Source organism: Falco cherrug, chromosome 8 (assembly GCF_023634085.1).
Source record: "Falco cherrug isolate bFalChe1 chromosome 8, bFalChe1.pri, whole genome shotgun sequence".
NCBI classification, from domain to species: Eukaryota; Metazoa; Chordata; class Aves; order Falconiformes; family Falconidae; genus Falco; species Falco cherrug.
In genome coordinates this window covers 35,698,272-35,711,709 of record NC_073704.1, presented here as the reverse complement: position 1 = coordinate 35,711,709, position 13,438 = coordinate 35,698,272, and the positions used below count along the sequence as shown (strand labels likewise).

Genomic DNA, 13,438 nt, shown 5'->3' with positions numbered 1-13,438 from the left:
AGAAACTGGAAAGAGCACAAAGGGGGCATGATGCGCCTGAACACGTGTAGAACACCTCTCAGTATCTAGGTCAAATTCAATGCTTGAAGCAGTTTGAGTTGAGTTTCACAGTACGGCTGCTTTTACATATTTTTTGTGTGTGTACACACAAAACTTTGTGATGCTGCCAGCGCAGCAATTTAAAACAATTCTCAACATAATTCAGTTCCCAGAAAACAAGTAATTTCAGCTGGCAGTGACACTGCTCCGAGTTCCTGGCAAGAGCTACAGCATATGGCTAGATAGGTGATCAGGAAATCAGACTCCCTCAGGGGTAATGAGGAAAAAAGAAATCTACATTATTTAAGCCAATACACTCTCATGGCTTACACTGCTAGCAGTCGGAAGGCTGGAATAATCTCCTCTTGCTCCTGTGTGGCCCCTGCCATGCATAGTTACTCATTATTCATAAAGTTTGCTCTTTGCAACTAAATTCAAAACACGTAATTCTGAATGCTACATGTCTTTCATATATAAAATTAATATTCTTGGAGCTTTTCACACACTAGCGAAAAAGAATTGTAGTAATGGCCTTCATGACACAAGTAGGAACATCTTTTCATGGTAAACTCAAAGATAAAACTTGGCATAAACAATCCAAAGGCAAGAAAAGCTCTGTGATGAGGGCTCGAGGCAGGGTCCTTAGCATAAAACCCAAGGAGAAGAAAGGTAATTAAGTGTAACCTATCATGTTAAAACACAGATTTGGTAAAATGTTATCCTTTTAACTTCATAATGCTCCCAGACGAGATTAGAGAACATAATGTTCCCTTCCATTCTGCACTTGCACAGATAATGCAGATGTTACTGTGTTTTAATAGGATAATTACACAGATGCCTCCTAGCAGTGCTCCCTGTTTGTTAAAATTCCCTTGAGATCTGCTTTCAGTTGAATTAGCAGTTCTGCAGAGGGACAGAAATACCTTTGGACCACTTATCTTTCAATGTCTTGTGTGTGCATTTAGCATTATTGATTATTGTTGATTGTAGAACTGAATGTGCATTAAATCGTAAACCAAAGGCAGACAAGGCAGCGCCTATGCCATGTATTTACACTGCTAAAAAACCAATCTGTAGTCATCTTTTGCTTAAGGAGGAATGGTGCAGAAAAATTAATTGCAAGTACAATGAAAAAGATTATAAAGCCCTCAAGCTGACTTTTTTCTACACTTAAAATATCTCAATAAAGAAAATGAATGGTCCCAACAGAGAAAATGAAGGACTCTGTTTAATGCTGCTCTCCATAAACTTAAGTCAATTTTCCAAGAAACGGCAGAGAGAAGTTTTACTTCTTTCAGTTTATTTAACTATAGCCTTGGGACACTCTTGGGCTGACTAAAAAGTAGAGTATTGTTATTTCATTAAAAACGGGATGGTTTACTATTCTCTTGCAATATCTGGTGTGATAAAATATAGAAAACTCCATAGTTTAGAAGGATATCACAACTTTAAAAAGAAATCTGTAATATTCAAGATTAACTCCCTCAATGACTTAATTGCAACTAAGAATTGACAATGTCCTCTACAGAAGTAAGATCTGTGGTTATAACAGTCAGTACTTCTTTGCCAATTATCAGTTGTTTGTGAAGCGGAGAGCACCAAATAAGATGGTAAACCTAACACCTCTATGTTTTAACAGACAAGTGCTAACAATTTTTTATGACTAGTTGTTCAGGGGAAATAAAAAAGCAGATCATAATTAACATTAAAAACGGTAATAAAAAAGGCAAGTATTTTTCAGTCTTCTTTATAAAGTTCTAGAAAAGACAAGGATGATTACAAAAACCAGTATATGTATAACTCACGAGAATGATCTACTTAAATATAGCTGTTGACTTTTCTGTTTATCAACAGAAAAAAAAAAAACACAACTTAAATCCACTCAAGAACTGTAAGAAGGCAGACAGCAAATACTAAAGTTTTGCCATAAGAAAGGATTAAAATTCACTGACAGATGGAAGAATGGCACCCACTATTTCAAGTGCTAAAAGCAAAAAAACCTCCAAACCACCAAAAACTCCAAACACCACAAATTAGTCCTACTTTTATTGTCATTTAAGTAATTCCAGGGCCCAGCAACTTGATGTATGTCCAACAACATGTACTTAACCAATTAACTTTACAGCACACTGATGGCCGTGGAGGTTTGTAAAGTGGACAGGAACACGATCTCTGAGCTTCCTACACTCTCATGGCCAAATGCACATCTGCACTGACTTTGGTGTATGTTTAAGCCTTAGATTTGACAGAGAACAAGGACTGCAACACAACTATTCCATGGTTAATGATTACCACATACATATAATGACTCATTATTTGGTACCTAAGTAAACACTGGTCAGAAGATATCATGGGGTTATGTGGAACCATGAAGAGAGTGGCACAGAGACATCTCTGTGTTATTTCTGTTTTGACAGGAAATTAATAACTGAAATGAGCAGTTTAACCAATACACACATTTTTCTGCTGTAATCACTTATGGACTTTGATAGTGCCTGCTGACTAGTTACCTCTCTGCCCATACCAAGCAGCCGTCTGCAAACTTAAAGTGGTTCAGTATTTCCTTTATTCCCTTCCCCTTGCCTTATAAATGTTCTCAAAGGAGCTGATCCTGTTAACTATTAAGGCCTTTTCCTAGTCTAGTCTCTCAAATTCTCAATGGGAGTTATATCTAAAGAGGACATGTAAACACAGATTTTTATGTGCCTATGAAGATTGACAGGGGTTTTTTTTGGTTTTGGTTTGTTTGTTTTTTGTTTGTTTTTTTTTTTAAGTAAAGCCTTGAAAAGAGGTGGTCGCACTGTAAGACATCTCTTGAAATAATTCCAGCACCCCTCTGGAAACTGGGTATGTCATAGTTGTGAGGTTGTCAGTGAAACCGTTAGGAAGATAATTGCTCCTGATTTACTGAGAATAGCTAATGTACCAAAACTAAACTCCAAGTGTGAAAAACAGGGTGAAAGTGAAAAACTACAAAAGGCAAGAAAACCTTTAATAAAGAACAGCTTTGTTATGTTCTTCCATAAATTCAACTCTAACCAGCCGAAATCTCACAACTGAACCAACACACTGGTGTTTTGTTTATTTTTTTTTAAACAGACCATTTACACATTGACACTTGTTTGTGAAAAATAAACCACAATTTAAAACAGAACTGCCTCTACCTCTTAACAATGATTAGCATACTTTTAAAAAGGGCTGACCTTACACCCATTTACACAGGCATAAGCATTTTGAAATATTAAAAGTACTAAGACTATTAAACAGCTTCATTAAAAGCACATGATTTCCTGTTCTCTTATATTTAATAAAATCCTGTTTAACAGCTGGTCGATTCACTAGTTACAGAGGATAACATTACCACTCCTACGTCATCACAACAAAAAAAAACCTCAAGCTATTTAGAATCTTATCAGGAAAGTATCACAGTGCTAGTGATCTGTACATCAGGGATGCAAACCACACATTTCTCAGCATTTTAAGCTTTTATCTTTTTTTTTTTATTTCATTCCTTAAATTAGAGTATAAACAGTTAATCTTCATGTGAACAGATTTTGGTGACACATATTCCTCTTCACTGTTTAAAAGGGAGAATTAATCATCTAAAACAGATTAAGCAGTCTTTTGTAACTACATATGTATACAAAGCTTGATGCTCTCTGTCCAATCTGTACCTATATAAGAAATGGTACTTACTCAGGGTAAACTTGGAGAAGCACTATCCTCAGGATAGTCAGGATTGAACTGTTTCATCAGTTGAATGCACTGTTCATCACTAGCTCCACCGTTATAAAACCATAATTGTCTGTAGCCAAAGGAGCAGCTGTTGCATACATAAAAGTAGCAACAGACTAAGTAATATTTAATTATTAGCTTGTTATAAACTCAAAACTTAAGCAAACTTATACAGCATGACTAGGAAACCATACACATGCATTTTTGTACCAAATGGCTCAGGAAAAATCTTATCGCCATTGCTAGGAACAGGCCTGAGCTCTTATGCCAGCTGAGTTCCCATGCGAAATATGCAAGGCCCCAATTCTGACCTCTCCTGCTTGCGAAATTATCAGGAGAACTTGTGTGAGATGGAGCTGGGTACCAGGTGCCTCTTGTTATGGCATACAGCTTAGAGATATCTTATGAGATAAGAACAAAGGCCTTGAAAACAGAGGCACAGGTTGAAAGCAGGGGCCCCAGAATTGTAAGCAACTCAGTGATGCTCAATTATTAGTCACTGATGAAGTAAGTGCAACCTTGAGATTTGGAAAAAAACCCTGCTTTTCTTTCAATAGCAGCAAAGGCTGAAAAGGAGGAACAGAACTGTTACGCACAAGGAAAGGCACCCATGACAGCCTTGAACATCTCACCCTCAAGGACCATAGCTATTACTGCTAAATAAGCGGCACCAGCTCTGCGGTACTGTCTGCTCACAATTAATTTATAATGAGATTGTTACAGACTAATTGCTTTGAATATGCATATTCATATGAATAATGACCAGGAATGAGTAAGAACTAGCCATTAGCAACGTGTATAGTTCATGAATATAAGTCTAGTGAAGTTTTGCTGTAAAGTTTAAAGCTGATTTAAAACTGTTTTATCAGCCTTCTAAACTTGGTCATAGCCATCATCATTTTCTTCTTACATGTATCCATACATAAACAATGCGCATTCAGTTGCAGCATCACGCCACTATGCCTGACCCTGCACAACTTGTTATTGTACCTAAACCAGCTCAAAGAGGTGCTCTTAAAAGCCCACACATCAGGATCCTAACAGAAACACTGATCTATTTTCCAGCCTGTTTTCTGAAGACAGCATGCTGCACTTCTGTTTGCAACTATTTGATTCTGTACAACTTGTTACAGACCAACTGAGGACAAACGTCAAGATATGAATTCCCTCTATTCTTATGAAGGATGTGTTAACCTAAAAGCTAACAATAATTCAAGTGTCAATCCAGTGGGCTGCCAACACACCAGGAGCTACAGCCAGAAAGCACAGCGGTGAGTGAAAACACCTGCTATATCCCTGCACTTCTCTACTAAGGGATGCCAGGAGTTGTGCTTCATGCCGAAGCTGATGTAATGCATCTTAAAAGGGACAGGCAATCCTCTAAAACCTTGTTTCTAGGAGTAAAGAGTGCAAACTGGGACTGCAAGGTTTTAATAGTTTAAACCAGACATGCTTCAGCATATACATAAACTAGAATTCCAGGCTGATGTTAAGCACTGTCTCCTACTGCAGCTGCATTGCCTAAACAGATGTGCACTATAGCCCAACTGAATACAAATTAATGGATTTCCTGGTACAGCAGTTCTTCATTCCTGCGGGAACATCTCTGCAGATGTCCCACCCCAGTTGGCCAATCTGCATTCTCAAATAGTGCAATCTGTGCTGAGGACACCCCACACTGCTTTTATGTATTGCAAGATGTCAGCTTTCCTTAGTCCTTTTGGAGGCTGAATTTACCTTTCCTTCTTTCAAAATACAGCATTAACAACTGGACAAGCTATGGCTTACTACTTAATACAGTCAAGTAAAATCAAAGAATAGTCATATGCTGTGTTGGCACAAGATAAGAAAGGATAAACTAGAGCAGAGGGAAAGAAAAAAAAAGAAGCCTGATTGCTGATAGGAATACTTGCATTTCAACAGGATGTGCACTCGTGCCACGTCAAGTATCTTTGCACATTTTCGTACTTTGACTCCAGTACTGACATGGCAATTAAATAACCAACAAATGCAGGAAATATGTTCTACTGACATAAAACTGTCCACGCACCTAAACAAAACTCAGGACCCTCAGTTGTTAACACAGAGCTCAGAAGCAGTTTAGCTGCCATTTAGTCACTAACCATGTCAAATGCATAAAGCGGAGGGCAGACAGTAAGACAGTCAAAGGCTGATTTGACACCTGCTTAGGGTGAGAAGGGCTGTATCCTGCTGTCCTAGCCAGACTGGGTCAACATAATGAAGGAAGAAAAACACAGCCTTGCAAGCCTCTGAGAACTTACATTAGCTACTTTTTTTTTTTTTTTCTTCCAAGAGATAAATTGAGCAATATAACATTTTACAAGATTTCAAAAGAAACTAAAGATCACACATTAACCCAAAACACCAACTTGGTGGTTACTGTGAAGAGAGGGAAAACACAATCAGATCAGAGTTAGATTATAACTAAATCTGGAAGTCTCCACTTATTTCAATGACTAATCAGTAAACAATTAATGTATTTCAATAGTTCAAGTCATAAATTTTACGGCACCTCAAAACATCTCTGTTAATCTTAAAATCAGCTTTCATCACTCAGTTGTGCAGTCCTGTGAAAGACAAGATTCACGATAGCAGGTTCTGGAAGGAGCAGAAACATGTTAGCAAAGCCAGTAGTATTAACCTACATCTACAAGTCCAAGGTCTAGGTGAGGCTTCCAACTGGCTGAAGGTGTACACATTCCTTACATGCCTCACAAGCTGTCTCCATTCCCAGCACCTCAGAAAGAAAAAGTAGCTGAAAAATCATGCAACTATACCAGACTCATCTGGTAACAGATGTTTCTGCACACTTTTTCTAACTGTATATTTTATAATTTAAGTTTTTTAGTATATAAAATAAATGCATACCCATTTCCTTAGCTGAATTATGGAGTCTTGGTTTTGCTCTTCCTTCTGCTGCTCAACTTTTTTAGCAATGTTTCTGCCAACCCATTCTTTTCTTCTAGCTGACAGATGTCACTACGTCTTCTCTCTCACCACCCATCTACAGCTGAAATGGTACCACACTCTGCCTGAAGTGGCAATTTGGGATGCAATCCCATGAAGTGAGAAAAGCAGAACAACACTGGGTCACAACAGTAGAAGCAGGACAGATGGACTGAGGGAGAGCAAGAGTATAAATACTCTGGGTTTGTTTTTTTTTAGGTTGGGGGGGCATGTTTGCTTTCATGCGTGTGCATGTAGTAGAAATTGGCAGGAGGTGGTGGGATGAAAGTTGAAGGAGAAAAAAGCAGCCTTTGATAAGATGCCATAAAAACAAGTCAATGTTCATCTTGAGCAAGCAGCCTGCCTTCTCTTTTAAAAATAAATTTTTACATTTATAAACAGTTTGGGTGGCAACCCCACCTAAATTTCCCCATGTGAGTCTGTGGTTTCACAGAGCACTCTGAAGTGTTTCCAGTTTCCTACCTAGCACATCATTTTCAGTAGTTTAGTTCTACAGAAATTAAACCATCAGATGTTATTCATGTTCTCTGCTTATCCTGATATTTCAGGGAGAAAAAAGTAAACACGGGAAGAATGTTTACACTGAGGACAAAGGAAAAAAGAATTACAGGGAAATTTGTAAGGAAAAATCCTTATGGATTTAAATCTTTATGGTTCAAATACTGTTTATTAAGAACACTCTAGGCAATGCATTTAAGGCCATAATCACAAACTAACCTGATCTTCGTTTAATAAAGTGCTTAAAGATCAAAAAAATGAATTCATTTTAGGACTAGGAATCAAGACTTCCCTGAGCTTCAGAAAAACAGAAACATTCCTGACCTTGAACAAATAGAAGAAATTTACATTTTACAGGCAAACTACAGGGTATATTAATAACTTTTATCTCATTGCTTTAAAACAAAATGCCCAAAATAGCATTTTCTCACTGAGAAAGAACATTTTGGATGTCAGCATGCTGATCAAGCGAGTAGGAAACAGTTATTTTTTATTATTATTATTATTATTTTGCAAGAAAGAACTTACAGACACTGAGCACCTCAGTCATCACCTACAACATCCCCATAACCAGTGAAAAAGGTATGCAGTAGTCATGCTTTTATGCCTTCAAGAATCCCCTGTAACTAAACAAAACTCTAATTTACTTCATTAATTTTAATAAACTTTAAAAATAGGATTCATGACCAGAAGTTTTAACATATTTCTAGTGTGGATACAAGTACACACCTTTTTCTCTTCCCCTCCTCATGACTACCCACAAAGGCTATATGACATGCTCTTATGTCATTGCTGACTTTATATTTGGAATTTGTCCTCTGAAAGGCATAAATATGGCACCTGCTGAGAAGCACAGTCTCATACTTTTCAGATCATCTGGAAGTTCTCCAAAGTTATAAGCAAAATGTCCTTGATTCTTACACAGCAATCCTATGTGCGCAACTTTTTCTGGTACTTCTCTCCTGTCTCTTTTAGGACACGTTATAACTGTGGTAGCATGAGTTACAGGCATTGATATGAACTTACTCAGAAACTTTATATTCAATGAATAATAAAATTAATTTCATCTTATAATCAGAGCAACCAAATTACTTAGCACCCCAAGAAGAAATAAATTTATTATATAGAAATCATATCCATTAGCTAATTTCTTGCATCAAGCAGATACTCCAGTCTCACCCACTGCTGTTAACCACAAATCAGCCTGTTACATCACATCTTGCAGTCTGTCCAAGAGAAAAAACAAGTAACTCTCAGCAGCAGCTCTGTCCCACTCACAGAGGAAAGTGAAAAAGTTCTTTGTATTCTGCAAGAAAGCTCTCATCAATGTGGATGCCCAACCATCATCCCTTGTCAACTTGATGGTCAACACACTAAATGTACTTCTTCGGCAATTGTGCTGGACCCCAGACAGCGAGCCGAAAATAAGTACAAGATTTAAGAAAAGATCCAAACAAGATCAAAATACTCAGTAAATCTTACTGTTACAAAATTTTCAAAAATAGAACACAGAAATATAACTACATCTGTGTAAAAAAAATAGTTTTCTTGAATTTCTTATTATTTGTGGTGGATGGTAAGATATCAAAAGAAAAAGAAACTCTCATTAGATTTGTTTTAAATACATTGTCACTACAAGATTCTACATCCAAACTTTCTGTAAAGGACAAATGCCAATGGAAAAAGAAGAGTCAAGCTAAAATAGAGGAAGAGTAGAAAGACACAGATAGGAAATTAGTATGTGTATGCTATTAAGCAAGTGTGTATCAGATCACAGGAAAGAAAAAACACTAAACTGAACATTAAATAAGACTTCAGAAATATTTATTTCTGTTGCTTTAGAGCAACTTGAATCTGGGTCTAAGTATAACATTTCTTCCAATGCATTTGTTCTTGGCAAGCATTTTGAACACATTCCAGCTTTTGTAGCTAGACAAATGGCTGAAAATACAAGCTGCATCTCCAAAGCATAAAACTTAATGGAATTAAAATTTCAACACAGTCACCTGTTTGGAAGCAACAGCATTGTTGATCATTCCATTGCTCTAGTTTCTGCATTTAAGTCCTTCTCTTCCTTATTAAAAAGGATGAAATTGCAATTTACTTCATTTCTAATTTGAAAGTTAGTAGGACAGCAAATTATTTTAACCTATTTCTTGCATCACCTGTATATACCCTGTTGATCAACACTGGCGTTTATCAACAGCTGATACCACCAAAGATTAGAAGAGCACTTTCATTGAAATTAAAGCTGTTAATGTTTCTAATTTCTCTTCGTAAGTAGCAACTATTTGTCACACAGAGATCAGCTTTGCATAGCATTAAAAAAGACAATCTATCCCACCGTAACTGGTAAGTGACTATAGTGTTACTGGGTCAGCAACAGCACCAAAGCTACACAGCTCACTTTTTTGTTAAACTATAACCTCATGTCACAAACACAGCATTCCCACTGTCAAAATGTTTAAAGGGACATACATGTAGTTCTGTACATGTCAAACAAAGCCCCCTCAGAAACCTACAGTCACACAAGACAGAACTTTAAAGCAACAGTAGGCCTTGAAAGTAATGCTTTTCTTCCAAAAGCACAGGACCAACTACCTCAGTGGAAGGGAGCCACTGAGCAACTGTTAGAGGAAGCATTTTTGATACCTACATGGTTCTGATCCATCCAGCCATAAGCAAATAGGAATAATATGAGCCTTCACATAAAACCTCTCTGCACATGATGCTCACAACGGTGCTATGAATTTTAAAGCTTTACCATGAACTACAACAAGCATTGAACAACTTGGCCATGACCATGACAATACTTTCAAAGGACAGCCAGTACCAAGCCAAGCATGACTACATTCTAACCTGTGACCTGCTACATTAAAACTACTTTGCTGCTGGAAGGCCATCAGCTTTCCAGTTATCTGCAAGTTCTAATAAACTATACAAGCTTCCTTTGCAAATGCATGAGCTGTACTTGGCATCGTAGGGCACAACTTAGGAACTATTTTGAGTAGGTGGAAAACAGCCTCCCCTCTTTTATCATCCCTAGACAGCGGTAGAAAAACTTGTACTGGCAAACTCTGAGGAATAGCTCTGTTTCAGCTGTAGCCCTTACAAAGCTAAATGGGGGGTTGGGTGGGGGTGGGAAAACCAGCTGGCCTAGACAGCATAAGGAAAGTGAATCAGTAACCTCACCTTGTAGCTTTCTGCTGGACTACTGCTAGGCAGGGAGAGGCAGAAGGACACACAAAAAAAACCCTCACAATTCAGGAAATAGTATGAAAAATTCCTAGCAAGCAGCAAAGGTTTCTGAGTTGATGTTCTGCCCAACACAATGCTAAAGGATGGATGCACAACCCCATAAGCTCTCTTCATTGCTTATACCCTATCCTTAACATCAGTGTTCCTCTTCTCAGCCTCTCACACTCCCAAGTTTTCAGGTCCTCTAAATAGCTATAATATTATTCAACAAAGCCATTTCATCTGCTGGTTCTGGTCCACAGCGCAGAAATGGTTTGGGTAATGAACTTTCTTTAATGCCTCAATGCTTTTTATAAATCATCCAAATTACTGGGAAGGCCTCCTCTCCAAAGCATGTTTTGTTGGGACTATTGTCAATACTCTCATTCAAGGTCTGGTAGCAAAAGTAGCTTCTCTTTCAAGTGCTGAAAGCAAATCTTTATTCCTTCTGCAGTTCAGTTCCAAAGTAAACGTAAACATTAATATTTTGGCAAATTTAATTATTTACAATATCAAATGCTTGAGCAGTCATGAATTTCCTCTTCCTTCTCAAAGGTTCTAGTTAGAATTTACACAAGAAGGTTATCCTTAAATAAACCAGGAAATGAAGCCTGAAGTCTGTCTTTAATAGACACAAAAATCACACCTTCAGTCTCAAAATCGCTATTTACATTAGCAAGTACCACAGCAGAACAGGAGCATACCTGCAAAACAAAAACCGCAGGTTTTGAGGACCTGACATTCATACTATAGGCATTTCAGCTCAAGGGTGTGGGTGTCATTACCGGGAAGACAGTGCTGTGGATTGTATCTAGCCTGGTTTTAACTACTAAATACCAACAGTTCGAGGACATGACTTGCATTCTTGGAATATTTTCATTAAAGAGGAATTCAGTTTGTGACCTCCGCAAGTACTCCGCTGTATAAACCAAAGTGATATTAGCAGGGTTATCAATTCACTTAAAAAGCACATCTCATTCAAACCTAGGTTTGAAAACACGCTAAACTACTCTGGACTACCAAACTCAGTTCATGCCATAGATACCCATCGCAGAGTCTGCCAAGCAAAATAAATGCATAGATCCATTACCTGTAGTTAATTCTCTCAAATAACACAGTTTGTAATGTTAATGGCCAAAAAGGTATACAACCCCCCCCCCCCGATCTCTTCCTTCACATGTGTTTTGGTTATAGACTAGTACACAATTGCAGATTTACTAAGACAGAACACACTTACAGAGTTCAGCTTATATTTGAATGAGCTGCAACTGCATCAAAAAGGTTTTCTTGAATTCCTGTAGCATGGTAACATGCTAAGGCTGCTAAGACCATGTACTATGCATTTCACAGCCATCTGACCATTGTAACAAAATGCAAATACTTCAAAGAAAAGTAGAACTTTAGTTTCCTGCATTTTGTTTTTTCACTATCTCTTCTGATTCTGTGTCTTTCACTGTGCTAGCAGGGGCCTTCTGGGCCAGCTACTAATTTACAGAAAGCTTGCAGAAATTTCAACATCCGTTTGACTGAAATTCCAATGGGAACTGGAAATTGAGGGACAGAACTGGATGACAGAAAGAGCCTTGTTTCATCAGGAAATCAGACTAGAAGAATCAAAGAGGCAAAAATTTTGTATTCACACATTTTAGGTGTAACAGATTACAGATAAATAATATCATCACTAATAGGAGAACAAAGTTCAGGTCTTCCTTTTAATTACAAACAAGGATTTGCAAATATCAGCATTTCATTGATGCAGTAATAGATTGAACTGTAGAACAGCACATATGAGAAGAAAGCTGGAGAGAAAACAGTATTTAGTAAGAAGGGGGGGAAACAGCTTGAAAATCTGAGGTGGGGGATCCCTATAAGGAAGACTAAGTATTAAGCTGGTTAAGAAACTGAAAGATGAAGCAGGGAGAAGAAAAACAAATGCCCTGAGTGAGAAGCTGTGGTAACAAAACATTTCAATGTAAGTCTAAGAGTAAACAGACAAAAAGGTACTAGAAAGAGCAGCCTGATAGACAAGGGCTAAACAAACTGAATGGCTCAATACACTGGGTCACCAAGAAACAAGATCAAGGAAACAGATCAAAGAGTATTAAATAACACTAATTCAACATTATGATTGATAGGCCAACAGACACAAAAGAGTTTACAAGTGCAACTGGTAATGTATAACTAGTAAGTTTCCATATACAAATAGGACTCTATCTATCAACAAAGGAAACCGTTTGTGTGTCAAAAGACTTACTGGTGTTTCCTGATACACTTAAGCTTCCAAAGTTTTCACCTTGAGGAAGGGTTAGGTAGAGTTTTTCATTTATGAGAAAGCCACAAACAGTGACTAGAACTTCCTATTTAAAGACCTTCCTGAAATAAATTATCCAAGATAATGAGAAACTCCCTCAGAAGTACTATTCCTCAGTATTACTGTTAGTATTATCAATGCATCAACTTAAAAAAAAAAAAAAAAAAAAAAAAAAAGAGACATTCTCACAGGGTCAGATTTCTATGCAATTTATCTTCTAAACTCTTGCACTGACTTACACCATAAGGATCTGGCCCTTGTGTGTAAATAAGATCTGTTCCACTACATGTATATACGTTCACAAGTATAATAATTTCTACAGCTCTCAGTAGTCATCAGGGGCAAAACATAGTATTCTCTTCGCACAAGACATTATGGGTCTATGTTAAGGTTGTTGCACAGGCAGTAAGAGGATGCTGGAGACAGTAATAGAAATAAAACCACAGACACTACAAGAGCATATTCAAGGTTCCAGGATTATGAAAATATTTGGTATAAATTACATATCAAGCATTTACAGCTCATGAACTCCAAGGTGTAGGGTCATGTTCAATATTTAAATAAATTGGTGAACATTACCTCCTTCCATGTGGTCAGCGACAATTCAGAGTTCCTTTAAACTTAGGTTTT

General features: G+C 37.5%; 1 protein-coding gene across 2 annotated transcripts in view; it reads right to left on the bottom strand.

Annotated features, from left to right (window-relative positions):
• Positions 1-13,438, bottom strand: part of MGAT5 (alpha-1,6-mannosylglycoprotein 6-beta-N-acetylglucosaminyltransferase) — a 133,171-nt gene that overhangs the window by 84,651 nt on the left and 35,082 nt on the right. The gene's annotated exons all lie outside the window — the stretch shown is intronic.